Source organism: Rhynchophorus ferrugineus, unplaced genomic scaffold (genome assembly GCF_030347505.1).
Source record: "Rhynchophorus ferrugineus isolate W39M unplaced genomic scaffold, kcgeb_rfMv2 rfM11, whole genome shotgun sequence".
Taxonomy (NCBI): domain Eukaryota; kingdom Metazoa; phylum Arthropoda; class Insecta; order Coleoptera; family Curculionidae; genus Rhynchophorus; species Rhynchophorus ferrugineus.
In genome coordinates, this window is record NW_027472590.1 from 17,404,800 (window position 1) to 17,421,120 (window position 16,321).

At 30.8% G+C, this 16,321-nt stretch overlaps 1 protein-coding gene across 4 annotated transcripts in view; it reads left to right on the plus strand.

The window, feature by feature from the left end:
- LOC143204547 (uncharacterized) overlaps positions 1 to 16,321 on the plus strand; it is a 274,261-nt gene that overhangs the window by 142,913 nt on the left and 115,027 nt on the right. The window lies entirely within an intron of this gene.

The window sequence follows — 16,321 nt, forward strand, 5'->3', positions numbered from 1 at the left end:
ATTGGTATATACTTGAATAATATTAACTTGAGTTAATTTGGAAATCATCTAATTAATTTTATGTAATACTAAAACTAAATATAATGTAATCCACTTATATAAATATCTAATGAATCCCTTTGAGGGAAATAAGCATATATAAAGTAGATAAAGTTTATATAGAGAGTAATTTCTAAAAGTTAAATTTATACAAAATATGTTAATCAAAATTAAATAAGTAATATTAATTTTAATAATCGATCTCGGGAATGTTATATATAGAAAATTTCTATGCTTTTTTAAATAATGTGCCCGATTTGTTAATAAATTGTTTATTCTTCTTCAAACAGCAATGGAGTTGAAATTCTTGAACTTTTAAATTCAAATGAAGTAACACTTTTCGATAAATAGAAATCAATACAAGCATACGACTAGAGGATATCTTGGTGCTGTAACTTAATAGTTACAGGATTTTTTTAGAAACAATTTATTCGAAATACGCTTTTTATTTTTCATTGATATTGTTTAACAATGTTTTCCTGTTCCTGAATTTTTTTTTTAATTGTTGTGCGGAAACAGTTATCAGTACAAAATATTAAATATAAAATTAATAATTTTCATGTGCAAGACTAAGTCGACATATCTTCCATATATAATTGTGAATTTTATATAAATAATTTAAATATTAAGAATGGCGACAAAAACTGTGGTTTTATATGTAATTTTGACACAACTGACAAGAAATGTCAGTCATTTGAATACATTAAAAAAAAATGTTATTCGAGGAATTTAATTGGTTAGATTAGATTTTCATCATAGGTAACTATAAACAAAGTATTTTGTTGTGAAGATATATGATGTTCTTAATTGATGTTTATTAAACGTGACTTCTCCTGACGTCACATGTTATTGAGTAATAAAATTTAAATAAAAACTATATATAATTGCTGAAAAATTTATTAAATTAATATCAATATAAATATAAATATACAGATGTATCTATCTATATATATCTATGTATGTATATATATATATATATATATATATATATATATATATATATATATATATATATATATATAATTTAAGTTTAATAGAGTAATATAAAAAAAAATAAAAATAAAAAATTCACGAAACAACTCTATTGTATTTTCACTTTACTGTAGGGCCAACAAAAGTTCTAAAATTGAAAGTTATTAAAGGCCTTTATCTTACATATTCTTATATCGATAATAAATTTCATCTCTGTTTTCTATCAAATCTGAAAATAATTACATATTACAGAATAAACATGTTTAAAATAACAAACGACACAACAGAATAAAAAATGCATTATTTAAAGATATCTGTTAAAACAACTATGATGTTATTGACCTGGCAAAATCCAGTAAAAAAATGAAGAACATGACTTTGTAATGACTTTGTAATAAAACAATAATGATGGACTTACTATGTTGGACATGAGATAATTCTTTGTCTCTATGAAATTAGTTTCACCTTTTTGGTTGTAGATAGAATAGTAGTTAATCATGACAGAATGTACACAAAAATTACATGTACTCTATATTTTAATATGCTTAGATATATATTTATAACTCTATGCGTTCTAATATATCCAACTCTATTTCGAGCTATGCTGGCTAGGTAGCTCTAAAAAATATACTGATAGAGATACATAGCCATATTTGTATATATAAGTAAATAAACCCCTTAAAACTTGATTAATCACTTGATGTCATTTATATAAGCATGTTTTTAGAAAGCGATACAATTTCGCACTAGTCAAATAACAGATAGATTTCAATATAATATAATTTGTATATTCGATCTGAATACAATTTGAGTTTATTCTCTGGCCAATATTTTTCCCACCAATTTCTTTATCAACGAAATATATATTTATATATAAGCAAATACTCTATATAAGTCATTGTACATATACAGGGTAAAAACAATATCGAGTCACATTTAAACGGGTTTAGTCCAGATAATTTGAGATTTCCAACCGATGATTAACTTACTTTTTATATAAAAGACTTCTTGAAAGCAAAACGGTATCTAAATTGCTTTCTCTGCATTCTGATATACGACACTTAACGAGGATACATTATAACAAATTAATATTGATTAAAAAAATTACACACGAAACAAAACAAACAAATAAACCTTTCATAGAAGTGAAATGTACCAATCAAATACCTTTGCACGTTTTAGCTTAGCCATTCGAACAAAGAAGTAAAATAGTATGAACGTGAGAAGGCAATTACAGTGGCTTCTAGATGATTGCCAAACAGTTCCCCAAAATATCCCATGAAATTAGATCTCTATTTAGTTTAGGCTTATAGTCAAAACTTTATCACATATGCTGCAAAATGTAAGAAATTCTATTCAATTCAAAAATATTTGACGTCACCAGAAACACATGATCTTATTATTATTCCGCGGACCATTCAGCCTACCCTGTATGTATCAAATTCTAATGAAAAATCCTCCAGTAATGTTTATCTGATACTATTTTTGAAATTTAATTAATCTTTTTTGATTAATATTTATGTCACAACATTATAATACAATCTTACGTTGAATAACGTCGCCAATAGTTATAAGTATACAAATTTATTAGCTATTTATTATTTCAGAACAAACCATTAAACAACTAAATTCAAGGAATATTTGGTTCAAAATAGTTTAAAATATGCTAATACCCTCATAAATAAATTTCCTGATAAATATTAGTAAAATCTTTTGATTTGCTACCTGTATAATTAAGACATCTAACATTATATTAAGTTATCGACCATAAATTGTTGAAGCAGAGTGATTTAGTTATTAATTATTAAATTATTCGACCAAATGTTTATGTGTATTTTTTAATCCCTTCTGACATAAAATGTGTTTTGAAGTTCACTCTTTCGGTAACTCATTCTTTAACCGTCAATCATTTGTTAATATCCACTAAAAGTCGAATTTTATGGAAATGTTTATTATTTTCTATGGCCTATACTGAATAATTCGTGACATACTACAACTTGATGACCCCACTGTAATAACAGTAAGACTTGAATGGCCATGAATATTCCGCTTTGTTGAAGATGTGGATGGTTCTCCTGGCCTAACTCGTAACTTTTGCACTTGAGATTTCCTAACACGCAGATTTTCGGTTTTCTTCATCAACTAAGCTAGGCCCTCCGGAAGATGTTTCTAAATTTTTTGACAATCCAGATCGTCCTTTGCCATTGATCCATCACTTTAAATCAGTGAAATTACAAAGTACTTGATTTGCATGGACTTTTGCAGCAGATTTCTTCAATTCAAATAAAAAAGCAATGATTGTCGAAATTATGGAATAACTAAATGTTAAATTTTAATTTCAAGTAGAGAAACCATAAAATATGGCGGTTGTATTAATGTAGACCTCGCATGTTTACCAATATATAATCACTGATCAATGCATGTAAGCACCTTAATGTTAGTAATTGCCATGCCACTATAACAAGTTACATGATTGAAAGGCGCATTCAAACAGTTACACTTTTATATCAGAACTAATTGTTGAATAATATTGATTGAATCATATAAATGTATCATCATTAATAAAACATTTCTAACATTCTGATGAATTACCTGTTGTGAAAAAGTGATTTCACCATTTGACAAAAAGAGAATGTAACTTAAATTCTGAAAATGAATGCAACCCCCTTAAGGTCAACTAAACTAGGGTTAGTAACATAGCGGTAGATCTCAATACATTCAATGAATATGTCTTATTGATGGACTCCAAAATTACAACAGTGGAATCTTTCCAATGGAACCTCCGAAGATAGTTTAATTTTGATCATCGTATGGTAAGCCAACTGGGTATTTACTGTATTTGCATGATTACAATGGTAGTCTAATAAGAGATGCGCAGTATTCTGGTAGAAAAGGAGTGTTGGCCACACGAAAAGATCACCTGATTTTAATTTCCCTATCAATCAACTCAGTCAAGCCTTGAGAGACACTCCAGTAAAACTCAAAGTTTATATTTTATTTAGTAATAAATGAAGCAAAACTTTATTTCGCTTTTTGTTAGGGGCCTGAAGTACAATTAAAACACATTTACGTATCTTTACTAACGTGTCAATTGAAAAGTCCCCGGCCTGACACATAGATGGCGCTACTAGAATTAAATCTATATGTTTTTAGACAGCCATAACCCTCAAAAGATGTGTGTATAAATTTGACAGCTGTCGGATCATTGGTTTGATCAAGAGCTGACTTTTGTTATTGTGAAAAAAAATGGATGAAAGAGATTTTCGCCTGATGATAAAATATTGTTTTTGAAGGGAAAAAATATAGTTGAATCAAAAACTTGACTTGATGCCGAGTTTCCGGAGATTATCCCAGGAAAATCAACCGTCAAGCATTGGTATGCTAAGTTTAGAAGTGGTGAAATGAGAAGAAGACGGTAAACGCAGAGGAGGCCCAAAGGAGGTTGTTACCGTCGAAAACATTTTAAAAAATCACAAAATGATTTTGAATGACCGTAAATTGAAATTGAAGACGCAGAAATAGCAGATGCTCTAAAGATATTAACTGAACATGTACATCATATCATTCACGAATATTTGGGTTTGGGCAAAGTGGACGCCGCGCGAGCTCACTTTTGATCAAAAACAACGACGAGTTGATGATTCTAAGCAGTGCTTGAGGACGATCAAGCGGAATAAACCCTTGTGCCACAAGTCGGTGAAAACGATGGCAAAAATCCATGAATTGGATTCGAATTGCTTCCTCATCCACCGTAGATCTGACCCCCAGCGACTATTTCTTGTTCTCAGATACCAAAAGAATGCTCGCTGGGAAGAAATGTTCGTCGAGGTGATCGCCGAAACTGGGGCCTATTTTGAAGCAAAAGACAAATCTTACTACAAAAATGATATCGAAAAGTTGGAGGGTCGCTATAATCAGTGTATCGCCCTTGGAGGGAATTATATTGAAAAAAAAACAATTTCGGCAAAAAAAATTGTTTTGCTATGGTAGGCTGGAGACTTTTCAATTAACCTGTTATATATAGTAGGAAATAATAAGAATACTGATATTAAATTTTTATTTATAGGAATATCTCCAATACTTTGACTCTTTTGAAATTGCTTATGCAAACAAAAGAGACTTATACTGGACACAAAAGTCTATAATATAATTTACTCCAAAGTATAACAAAAATTCAAGATAAGAAGAGATAAAAAATGGATCAAAATTTAGAATAAGCAAAGGGAAAGACCCACCCAGGTATTTCCAGTCAATTGTGACTAAATCTAGGTTATTTAATTATTTAAGAACAAGATTGATAAAAAACAAGTTGTTCATATTTATTATATAGTTCGAAAACAAACAGTAAACCTGTAGATATTAATTATTACTAGTTTATTTAGTGAAAAACATATTTGACCTAATAGCAAATAATGAATAACAAAATACGCATTCTAGTAAACAAAAATATACAATATAATTCGGTAGAATACGCTCTGGGCAAACCTAATTTTAATTAACAATTTGCAATATAATTGATAAATTAATTATTTTACCGCCCCGAAGTTGCGAAATATTTTGAGTCGAACTAAGAAAAAAACATAATTATCTTTTTCATAACTTCAAGTCGAGTTTTATTATTCAAAGAAAACAATCACGATTACATTTGGTTCTACCAAAGAGATATAATACGTACATAATAAACGTCAAAATAATAATTTATCTGCGAAATGTGTGTCAAAAAGATCACGTAGGAGTGGAAGCCGACATAATAATTTGCAATAAAATATTTCTCAGCTCTTTATTTTCGGAAGAGAGATATAAATTTTCCTTTGTTATTTATTCCTACTGTTGGCTTATGCTTAATATGCGCCACGGAGTGGGAGTTATTGTTTTAAACCACACGTTTGTCTAGGTTCGTTTCAATTTCTTAAACAGAAAAAGGAAAGATTATAGCTATTAAGTTTCTTTACCATAAGCAATGGTTTCCTTCTAATAAGGGCTGCGGAAAAAATATTTTGATTATTCCTAATAATGTATCGATTTAAAGTTGCTAATTCATAATACACAAGATGCGTATATTCAGTGTTACTTATTCTATGAATCCATACTGTAGCACCTTTCACGAAAGCTGGTAATTTGTTCACTTTATCAAAAGTTATTGTGCCTTAAAAACTGACATTTCGGAGGGAGTCTGAAATCTTCGGATTTTGAAAACGATAAAATGTAGGCTCATTGCCACAAGCCTAGTCACCAAATAAAGCTCGATATTAGTAATGAAAAGTAAATAACATACGAGAATAATGTTGCAAAAAAGATCGTAATTAAGGCCCGAAGTATCTTCGCAAACTACCACAAAACCCAAAAACAAAGCCAAAGCGTTTATTATGATTGAAAAAGGATTATTCATCATCAAACCAGGTAAAACTATATTAATTTGCCTGATTCGTCGTTCGAAGTGACACATATATCATAAATTATTGGTAAGATTTATATGAATAAATTCGCTCTGAATATAAAAAAAACGAAATTACTTTCTCCCGAACCCATTATAAGGAAAGATTCTAAACATTTTACTTTAAAAACTCGATAGATTTTGAAATGCTGCATCAGTCGACAGTAATATTTTAGACTTGACATAATTTTATTTGCTTATACAGTCATTTAAAAAAACCATGTACTTGGTTGTAAACAATTATACTTACAGTAATTAGAAGAAGTTTAGTAGATTAATTTCAGATTTTCCAGAAGGCCATTGAGTTTAAGTACTGCCAAAAAAAAGTAAATAATTTTCAGATATGAGAAAAGTCAGAGGGAGCTATTCTTAACCAATAAGCTGCGTGTTATTTTGATATACCTTTTTTTCTTCCGGTCATTACGAATGTTTGCATGTTGTTCTAAAATATACAATAATAATCTGAATATATTGTCTAAGTTTAAGTAAGAAGATAATCAAAGAACCATTTTAAACTTTGTGTCAATTAAAATCAAGATTTTCTTAACTTGATTTGGGAACACAAGTTCATCAGCTCGATGATTTCGATGATCACGCCACTTCTCGTCCTCTAGCTCAGTCTCATAAAATTTCGACAATGATGTTATGGAGGATGAAATATTATAAATACATATTTAGTTCTACTATTAACGACGCTTGACCTTCTTAGGATAAATATACGTCAGACCTATCAAGGTAATGTTATATACCATATATGTATAATCTTCTTTCCTTGTGGGAGATGATTTCCATATCAGATGCACATATGTGAAGATCTTTAGATGTTATTTTCAATAATGTACACAACATTTGTCTAATTTATAATAATATTTATGATATTACTGGCTATACAATGCGAATTTGCCCTGGAAGAATTCATTTGTAAAATTTATTAACACTACTTATTCGATCGCGTATACAATTGATAAAGATTAATAGAAAGGCATCAATTCAGTAAACCAATAAGTTATAGTCCATTGAATAATTCCATTGAATTTATTTCCAATGATGTGATAAACAGAATATATAGTTCGATGACACATTAAAAACCACATATGCATAGAGTAAACGGTAAGAAAACATATTCTGAGCTTTAAATAAGCTCTGAGCTGTATGATTCTAAAATGTTTATCTGCTAAACACTCCTCTGTGTAGAGACTTTAACATATAATCCAAATGATAGATATGTTATTATTGTGTTTAATGAAGAAAAATGTTATTTATTAAATTAATACAGTTGTAGCAAATATGAATAAGTATCTATAGATATATTGTTCGCAGGGCTAAAATAGTATTTGTAAGATTGCCTCATAGAAAAACAAACATTTGATGCATACAGAAAGTTTTTTTGATAACATCTTAATTAGGTATACTTAGTACAATCTTAATTATAACATAATTTATTACTACAATTCATTTGTACTTGGATTAATTCACAAGCAAGACGAGTGCGAGAAAATACATCAATATATATTCCTCAATTAGAAAACTATTTTAAATTAAGCTATAGTTTATACTAAAGGTATACACTTTAAGTTCATATCGTTTGGTTCGCTTCAATCTTCTGACATCCTGTGCGCTACTCAGCAGCTGTATTGCTTTCACGTTAGTATGATTTAGTAATCTTTCGTGTTTCAAGGCGAAAGCTTGGATAACACTGCAAATCCATTTGATTTCCAGGTCATCCAGGTGCAACCCCATATTTGCAACCTATCCAAATTAGTTTTATGATTGTCTTTTAAATCAACCTCTTTGATTTTTTATCAAGTTGAGTATCTTCCGACTAACCAGTATAGTTATTTTATATGGTTCTAATGTGTTCTGCTTTTTGTCTAATATAATGTTTCCAATTTAATCTACCATCAAGATGGATTCCGAGGTATTTCGCTGATTTTGCTTGAGGAATCGGGCATCCATTGAGTGATATAATTAAGTTTTTATTATTTTGCCGCAATTCAAAATTAACGTGAATAGATTTGTAGCTATCAAGTTGAATTTTTCAAACTTTCGTCCATTTATAAATCTTGTTGACTGAGACTTGCACATTTTCTACTGCCCTAGGCAGAGATATGTCGCTTGCCATAATAATTGTGTCGTCAGTTCTAAGTAGTGTTTCTTTTGTTGTTGGGATGTCAGTGTAGAGCAGATACAGGAGAGTCCAGAACTCCAGCCGAATGAGTTTTAAATGTCGAGAACGCCATTTCGAGCGAGACTCTAAATTTTCTTCCGAAAAGATATGACTCCAGCATTTAACAATAGTTAGGCGGTAACAATTTACTCATCTTACAGATTAATCCCAAATGCCAAACCCGATCAAAAACTTGTGAGACATCCAGGAATATTGCAGGGCAGTATTTCTTTTCCTCAGACGCTTTTTCAATAGCCTCAGTTACTCTGTGCACTTGATCGATTTTTGAGTGGTGATTCTGAAAACCAAACTGGAAATCTGGTATTATTACAAAATATTTAATACCTTTAAATATTAGTTTCTCAAAGAGTTTTGATATTGCAGGTAGCTGCGAAATTAAGAGTAATATTCGGCTTGTTCTGCAGGTTTGTCAGTTTTTTTTGAGCATAATTATATGTGTCACCTTAAAGGATTCCGGAGCATGCTTCAGTCTTAAACAGGCGTTAAATATATATGTCAACATGATGATTGCTTTTCGTGGCATTTCTTTCAATAATCCAGGCAAAATGTCATCTATACCAGCTGCCTTTTTAGGATTGAGGTTATCAATTTCAGTGGCAAGAAATTAGATTTAGATATACATTGGGTTGATAAACAGGAGATATATCCATAGTAGATTCTATATCATTAGGTTCAAATATGTTAGCTAAGTATTGTGCGAACAATTCAGGTTTTTCATCTTTGCGTCGAACCCACTCATTTCGGTCATTTTTAATTGGCGGTACACGAATAATTGGTCTTTTAAATCTTCGAGTTGCTTTCCATAGCGAATAACCTTTGTCTGCTTCTGGGCTTAATTCACTCACATATTTCTGACAGCAATTCTGTTTATATTCTTTGATCTTTTGCTTCGTCTGATTACTAATTCTATTAAAAGTAGGTTTGTCTGCAGCATTTCTAATTCTGTGCCATACTCTTCTAGCTTTTCGCCTTTCTTTTATCATTTCTATAATTTCGAGGGGGTAAATTACTTCATATTCTGATTTCTCTTTTGCTATTGGAGTAGCACCTCTTTCAGATGACCGAATTTGTTCAATTATATTTTTGGTTTGTTGCTTAAAATCAACTATACATTAAAGTCTTAAACTGATTTGTTCTTGCAGTATTAATCTGAATTTGTCCCAGTTAGTATATTTGTTGGTAAGATTAGGCATTTTCGTTTTTCTTAGGATTGTCGCGCCCACAAAACTGGAGTGTGATAACAAGCTTTCTGTACAAATTTGATTTAAAGAGATATCGTTTTAAATGTAGTCATCCAGCAGGTCTGGGGCTTTTTTACTGTGTGTGGGCAAGTAAGTGGGTTCGCGCCCTGAATGATATTTACAATTTTTAAGGTTAATGGCTTTGAGTAATTCCTTTCCTTTTCCAGGTGTTACTATTCCTGAACCGCAAGCTGTATGCTTAATATTAAAGTCTCCACAAATAATAAACATTGGGCCTAATTTTAAAAATACATCTTTATATTGTTGTTGTGTCATTTTATGTCTTGGTGGACAATATATAGTGCCACTATTTATTTCAGACCCATTTTTTTTTTCGATACTAACTATCGTAGCTTGTATTTCTTCATTTTTAATTTCTTCTTGTTCTTGTTTTGTTTAATTGTTAAAGCTGCTCCGTCTCGAGCCCCTTCGCTGGTGTGTAGTGTCCAGTAAGCATCATAACCCCGTATTTTAATGTAGTTTTTATCAGAAAAATGCGTTTTCGATATGAGAGCTAAATCTATGTTATTTGAAATAAGGCGGGTTAATTCTGAAAAAAAAGACAAACACATTCTGTGAGATATTTACGAAATATTTTTTCCAATTGTAGTGCATATTTCACTGACTCTTGCATATAGGTGCAATTTACTCCGCGATTTCAGAAAACCCTATCAAATACCAAACTACCAAAATAAGCCTAGATCTATAATATATTCTATGGCATCGACATCACAATTTCTACACATGTCCAAAATGTCTCTCCAAACAGATACTTTTCAAGACGGACAATATAACAGGTCTATTGAAAAGTCCTCGGCCTGACACATAGGTGGCCCTACTGGAATTAAATAAATATATTTTTAGTTAGCCCTAGCCGTCAAAAGATGCCTGTATAAATTTGATAGCTGTCGGATCACTAGTTTGTGAATTATACCATTTTGAGTGAAGCAACTTTTGTTATGATGAAAAAAAGGGATAAAATGGAATTTTGCATGTTGATAATATATTGCATTTTGAAAGAAAAAAAATACAGTTGAAGCAAACATTTGGTTGATGCCGAGTTTCCAGGCACGTTTCCCACAAAAATCAACTGCCAAGGATTGGTATGCTAAGTTTAGACATGGTGAAATGAGCACCGAAGACGGTAAACGCAGTGTACACTCAAAAGAGGTTGTTACCGACGAAAACATTGAAGAAATCCACAAAATGATTTTAAATGACCGTAAATTGAAATTAAATGAAATAGCAGACACCCTAAAGTTATCAACTGAACGTGTACATCATATAATTCACGAATATTTGAGTACTAGGAAGCTCTGTGGAAAGTGGGTGCCGCGCGAGCTCACTTTTGACCAAAAACAATGACGAGTTGATGATTCGGAGTAGTTCTTGAAGATGATCAAGCACAATAAACGAGTTTTTGCATCGATATGTGACAATGAATAATTAATGGCTACATCATTTTACTCCCAAGTCCAATCGACAATCATCCAAGTGGACTGCACTCGATGAACCCGCTCCCAAGCATGGGAAAACGTAACAGTCATCTGGCCAGGTTATGGCGCCTGTATTTTGGGCTGCGCATGGAATAATTTTCATCGACTACCTTGAGAAAGGAAGGACCATCAACAGTGACTATTACATAGCGTTATTGGACCGATGGCAAAAATCCATGAATTGGGCTCCGAATTGCTTCCCCATCCACCGTATTCTCCAGGTCTGGCCCCTAGCGACTATTTTCTGTTCTCAGATCTCAAAAGAATACTCTCTGGGAAGAAATTTTCGTGGAATGAAGAGGTGATCTCCAAAACTGAGGCCTATTTTAAAGCAAAGTGGTAATCGTACTACAAAATTGGTATCGAAAAGTTGGAGGATCGCTATAATCAGTGCATCACCCTTGAAGGGAATTATGTTGAATAAAAAAACTAATTTTGCCAAAAAAATGTGTTTTACTGTGGTAGGATGTAATTATTAGTATCGAAATGCGCCTCGTCACTAAAGAAGGTTTTTAGATGTGCTTTTCAATGGAGTAACTTGAAATACCAATTTAATATTCAGTTTTGATTAATTTAACAGTTTAATCATAATGTGACTTCTATAGCCTTTCTCGTAAAATGTCTCAACTCCAGTATGGTAAATACATAATGTTAGAGAAGGACAGAAGGATATACAATTTCACATGTTTGAATTTACTGATTTCATCAAAGGTTATATTTCACCGATAAAGATATCAGCAAATATAAATAATTTATGTAAATAATTGACAGAAAAAACTTTATTACACCAGAAAACACTTCGTCCCGCATAATTAACAACCTACATAAATCTAATCACCGATGAAAATGTATGTCTTTAAATGTATTAGGAACAAAAGAAACAGAATAATAATTAATGAATCACAAAAGGAAACAACTATATTCAACTAATTTTGCTAATCCGAGTGATTTTGTGGGCGTCAATACACAATATTAGAATAAAATAGCTTTTGGATATTTATTGCCGTTACCTATTCAACTATAATTTGCATGATTCTGTAATTTTGTAAGGCTTATTTGCCATATCAAAACAATAAATTATGGCTATCTTTATATAATATATTTTGTTGAGCTTGATAGTTCAAAACTGTCTTATAAATATTGTTTAAATGTTAAAGCTAGACAGAGAGTTGTCACATATTTATATAAAAAAAATCAAAATTCAAAAAATATGTGATTGTGGCTTAAATCGCAAATCTCTAGTAGTACTAATAGACTGAAGATATACCATATAATATTTCAAAGAAAACATTATCATCATCAATTCACAGTAATTTCTCGGAGAAACTCCCTACTTCTCACCCATTACATAGCAGTAAATGCAACAGAATTTCTAATATCCTTCGCCAAATATTTCCATAGTTTGCAATCGGCAGTCAACAATGTTAGTGTCTTATTTTTCAGATCACTCTTTATGTTCTCCATCTCTTTTTCGAAGATCCTCGCTGCGTCTTCCAGCTGAAATGTCTGTGATGAACTCGTTCTTTAATTCCACAGATATATAGAAATTATTGTAATCTGCCTATCGTCTCATTTGTTCCTCAACTGTGCATAGATTGTTGCATTTAAACGAATAACTTATCTTTATTCAGTACTTGAACAGTTTGAATGTGTTGTTTCCTGAAGACATTTTTTTGGTCAACTAGTAATTTCGAATTATTTACTCGCCCGCTGTATTTGTTGGATTTAGTCTATTTGGACGTTTGAAGTTTGAGGAAAATTATTAAATAATTAACATTGGTTTTTAAACTTAAAATATTCAAGGAATTTAAATATATGCTCAATACATTGTGTTATGATAATTTGGCCTTATATACTTAAATTTGACATAATAAAATATTTTTAATATAAGTAAATATTTTATTTAAAAAAAACTAGAAATAGTTTTAATATATGATTTTAAAATATTTAGCTCAGCTTATTGTGAGTTAATAATTATGCATTTGAATATGACATATTTATATAAGAGTAGCCCTGTGTAAATAGTGAGATTGAATTTTAATCAACACTCAGTAATTTTATATTTCGTAATGGTACAAGGACAATTTTAATTAGAATACAATACAGTTGTTAAAACATTCCAACATGAGCATATACATAATTTAGGCTAAGCATATTGACATGACTCTACAAATAAAAAAAGGTGCGATATTTCTAATCCTCCGAACATAGATTCAAAATTCCAAGTCATTAATAACAAGATTTCATGACCTATCGATCACTAAAATTTGAGATGGCATAATTTAAGTTGTATGATATTTTGTATGTTCCATATAATAGGTAGTCAAATACCGATTAAAGAGTATTAAGTAATTAAAGAAAAGTTTGATTTAAATATAAACGTAGCATAATTGGCATGATTGTTTCCATTTATTTTTTGTAATTCTTGTAAGAAATAATGTTCTCTTCTAACAAGTCAGATAGGACATCCTGTTTGAATTTTTGTTGAAAAAAGTTATCTGAAAAAAGTCTTAGATTAAAGCTATGTAATTTTCATTTACATAATATATATATAACAATTTGCATAGCATTGTTATTGTTATCTTTACCACTTATTTCTATTTTTTCAATTCATAAGTATATAAAAATAAAATTGCGAAATTCTCACTGAAACTATTACTTCAAGTTCTTAACAAATTGAGAATATCTAATATAAATAAGTCTCAGATGCTTTATAAATAATTTAAGAGAAGAAATGAGAGATATTGCTGCCTGAAAATGGATACCTGATATTCTGGATGACCTTAAAAAGTCAGCAAAAAATTACACATCAGTGTCGAAGAGAAAATATTAATTATTAAAATAATTAGAAAAGATTTAGAAGCAGGATATTGGTTCTATTGTAAGGATAAGAAAATACGCAAAAGATACAAGTTTTCTCCTAGAACGCCTAGAACGTCAACAATCTACGCGTGGGCAGTAAGTATTATTATATGATTTCAGTTATATAATATAACTATATTGGCATGTAGAAGATTACTTCTGTAAGTGATCTACTGCACAACTTATAATCTTAAAGTTTTAGTCTAGATGCTATTCTAACTTATTTTAAACACTATCCTAACTTATTCTAAAAACTATTCTAGCTTATTCTAGATATTATTAAATCTCACTCTTTGTGTCTATTAATCAGTTCGTATGGTACTTTGCCTGTGAGCCTACGCACTTCACTGTACATTTAATTGTTTGGCGAATGCATTGGGGTGCACTAATAGTCTTTCAGAGTACTTAGCACTAACACTCCAAATCATACTATGGGGATATAGCGCTGAATCAGTTTGTTGGGGACGTAATATCGATAATAATCGTAATATATGAGGATGATTCGCAACACTTTATTCTGGAACGTCTGAAGGTTATCTACGTTAGATTTGCTAGTGGTGCCCCACAGTTTAATACCATTGGTCCGAATGGGTCTAAGTATTGCCTTATACCTTGTTATCTAATAATAATTTATATTTACGCCCTACCAGCCACATTTGGTTTAATTTAACCCCAAGCTGTTTGCCTTTTGTTACTGTATGATTTTCCATGTCAAACGTAGATTGAAATGCATTCCAAGATATTTAAAGTTGTATGCTTGCGTAAGTTCATGATTATTAAATTTTACTGAGGGACATCTTCTTCTACAAAAGGTGAATGCCACATTTGTAGATTTTATCTCAATGGCTTTGAGACGCCACGTCTTCAACCACAATTCGACTTTGTTAAGATGAAGTTGTAGGTTTCTTGTGGCTAATATTGTATCCTCGTGTGATGATAAAACCGGTGTATCGTCAGCGTATGATGCAACAGCAGTGTTTCTTGTGGTGAAGGATACAATTTGAAGCTGAAAAACATTAAATTGCGTATTTCGTTAGGAAATTGGCACATCAACAGTTCAGAAATTCATCGGATCCATTTTAAAAAAATCATTATAAACCCAGCATAATAGAAAAATTCCTGCATTCGATCAGATAACCTTCGGCACGTTCCTAAAAAGCGGTAAATTACTTCGCAGCCTAGGGTCTTCACACTCCCCAAACAAGAATCCGCACACAAGCGAGGAATTCAGCTTATCAATAAAGTCCAAAAATATGGTAAAGGTTCAGATACAAATAAATATTAGGCACTGTATTTTAACCTATGAAAAACGGATGTATTATAATTCTATTACCTTCTAGTTTTGTTTGATCAGGAGATCGATATTGATTGATAGCGAATTCGAAGACAAAGAATAGTTGTTATACAAGCATATAAACTACATATTCTTATAATTTTTGAAAATGAAAAAAATATCCCTCAATATCCTGGCCGCTATTATCTCCTCTCTAGTATAAGTTGGATGATGAAAAAATTCACTGATTTCAATGATGATGTTTTGACAAGAAGATGTTTTTTAAGTGATCATTTTGATGTAAAATGAAATTCTTTCTGTAAAGCAGATTCATTTTTACGAACTTTTGAATCCAATTAGTCCAAAAGTAAACATTCTATTTGCATTTTGAATTTGAATTTAGAATATTTATTCTATTACTATTTTGAATTCTTGAGAATCAGCACCTTTATTTTTTACTTTTATTTTCATGCAAAATGATTTCAAGATCGTGAACCCAAATTTCATCCATAGTGAGCAACTTATATGAAGCATATTTTAACTAACATTTGAACACAGAAATAAAAGCGCCACGCAAAAATAAATTGACAAGAACACATGAAATTTTGTTGGTTCTCTTAACAAAAATGGAATATGGAAAAATTCTCGAATTTTTAATTAAACTCATGTTGCAAACTTATTCAAAGTAAGAGAGAGCAATAAACAACAGTCTTTAAATAATTTCGTGACAAGGTTTAAAAATATATTTTTATATACGTTGTCCATGAAATAATTTGTATTATTTGCAGAGTTACCTGTATATAAGATGAACATCAA